This window comes from Magnolia sinica, chromosome 14, assembly GCF_029962835.1.
Source record: "Magnolia sinica isolate HGM2019 chromosome 14, MsV1, whole genome shotgun sequence".
Lineage (NCBI taxonomy): Eukaryota > Viridiplantae > Streptophyta > Magnoliopsida > Magnoliales > Magnoliaceae > Magnolia > Magnolia sinica.
In genome coordinates, this window is record NC_080586.1 from 12,004,300 (window position 1) to 12,006,664 (window position 2,365).

General features: G+C 41.7%; 1 non-coding gene across 1 annotated transcript; it reads left to right on the forward strand.

Moving 5' to 3' along the window:
- The first annotated feature begins 489 nt into the window (after nt 1-489).
- On the forward strand, nt 490-577 carry LOC131226542 (small nucleolar RNA SNOR75). The gene has a single exon (XR_009161917.1). It is a non-coding gene; the product is annotated as a small nucleolar RNA SNOR75 (small nucleolar RNA).
- The last annotated feature ends 1,788 nt before the right edge of the window (nt 578-2,365 follow it).

A 2,365-nucleotide genomic window follows, 5' to 3' on the forward strand; every position in this document is an offset into this window, starting at 1 on the left:
ATCTACTTAATTTTTCAGATCATCCCCTAAAATGAGTTTTCAAAACGGGTGGACGGCGTAGATATAAGGAAAATATATCAAGGTGGGCCCCACTGTCAGGGATCACACCCACCTCAATCCATGGTGGGACGCAACAGACCAATGGTCTGGATTAGGGAACCAGGGCCCCACTTCTCGGAACTAAGAACACGCGCAGACAAAGGCGCGGCCGCGTATCATATGATTCCTGAAGAGAACTCCCTCAAACCCTAATTCTCATTTATAAATAGTCCCCAACCCTCAATTCTCACTCAATCGTCGCTCTCTACTTCGCTTCTCCTTTCTGATCTTTTCTTTTGCCCTAGTCTTCCTTTCTACGTCGTTTTGGCAGAAATAGGCGGAAAAAAGCTATTTTACGAAGGCCAAACACGATATTAGCTGCAACAAATTGCGTTTTTATTTATTTGTTTTTGTTTTTTTAAATCAATGCTTTTGGGTATTTGGGGGATTTCTCAGTGATGTCAAAGATTGATGACGAGTCTGAAGAATATCCATTCTCTATAAATCCTGATGTGAATGAGGCATTTGTCTGAGAGAAATCCCCCCTTTTTTTTGTTAGCATGCTCCTTTTTTTCTACTTTTTATCGACGGATTGAGGAAGTGAAGCCCTTTCTCATTCTAAAAATGAAGTATAATTTTTATTTTTAATAGAATTCCGTTTAAGTGGATCGTTGTATTCATTTTACCGTTTTGGTTTCGATTTCTTTTTTTATTTAGAGGTATTTAGTGAATTTTTTTTATAGGAATTACAACTGATTTTTTCATGGCCCAGCACTAGTGCCAATCAGGCCGGATTCGAGTCGACCCAAATGCTGATCCATTTACCAAATGGAAACCTGATCCACTTAAAAAAATCATCTAAGCTCAGTCCTACCCAACCCATTGGATTGTAGAAATGGGCCGGCTCGATTATCTGACCCAACCCAACCCAACCCAACTTTTGTTTAAGAAATGGAATATCAGGCTGAGGCTATGGACAGCTTAGTCCAGTGTGTGGTTACAGACATGCATACAAAAAATCATCTAGTTTCTACATTTTTTGAGGTCTTGGGTCCGGTCGAAGCAGGTCATCTGTTCCAACCCATAGATTTTCTATATGAGAGGGATCAGGTTCTTGAACCCCATGAGTAACCAATCTGCTTCCTCTATATCTTGGCCTTAAACCCTCTTATCTGCTTCCTCTCTATCTTGGCCTTAAACCCTCTGATCTGTTCTCACCATGTTGAACTTGAACCCTGTGATCTGCTTCCTCCCCATCTTGTCCTTGAAGCCTCTGATCATCTTCCTCTCCATCTTGTCCTTGAAGCCTCTGATCATCTTCCTCTCCATCTTGGCCTTGAACCCTCTGATCTTCTTCCTCTATATTTTGGCTGATACAGCTATTTGACCCATCAACAGGACCCATGCCACCCATTAGGTCACTGAATCAACGTGGATTGGAATCCATTGGAAGTGAAATCACTGAAATTCTGTAGCATATTCACAACCTTTTGTGAGGTGTTACCCGGGTTGTTACCCTTGCTGTGGAGCCCACCTTGATGATGGTTTTTTTCAGCCCGGTCTTAAAATTTAAGCAGATATAAATCTCAGATGGACCACACCAGAAGAAACAGGTGATTAAACGCCATCACAAGCAGATTCATAATGTTTCCCATCTAACCTCTTCATAAGGTCAACCAGACCTTGATGAATTGACGTATCCAAAACTCTTTGAAGGCCTAAAAAAAGGTTTAAATGGTAATTTTTGGGATAACGTCCTCACAGGACGGTGAATACTGATGGGCGGAGTGGATATAAAACACATTCCTCAAGGTGTGCCCCACACGTTTAGGGTAACACAGCACATTCATCAAGGTGGGCTCCACACATTAAGGGTAACACAACACATTCATCAACGTGGGCCCCATACATTAAGGGAAACACGACCTTAATCCGAAAGGTAATTCACACCAAACCAAACCGAGTGAAATCTTAGCAAAACAGTTTTTCATTCATTTACTACCAATTACACGGTGAGCATTTACCTGTGAAATGGAATTCTAACTGAAAAAGGGAACTGCGAGGGGCACATATTGGCATGGGTCATGTGAGCATGCGAACTCGGCCAGTTATTTGGTTGGGTTGGGATCTATGCCGCCATGTTTCATGTACTAATCCATGATCATGGATGTTTTAAAGAACTGTGTGAAATACTCCACATTTAAAAGCTTCAAAGTCACTGGGGGTGCAACATTGAACCGGTAGAATTGTGGAACTGGATTCGAACCAATCAAACAGTTTGGTTTGGTCTGGTTCTAGAGTGCACATGTTTCGGTTCAAAAAATAC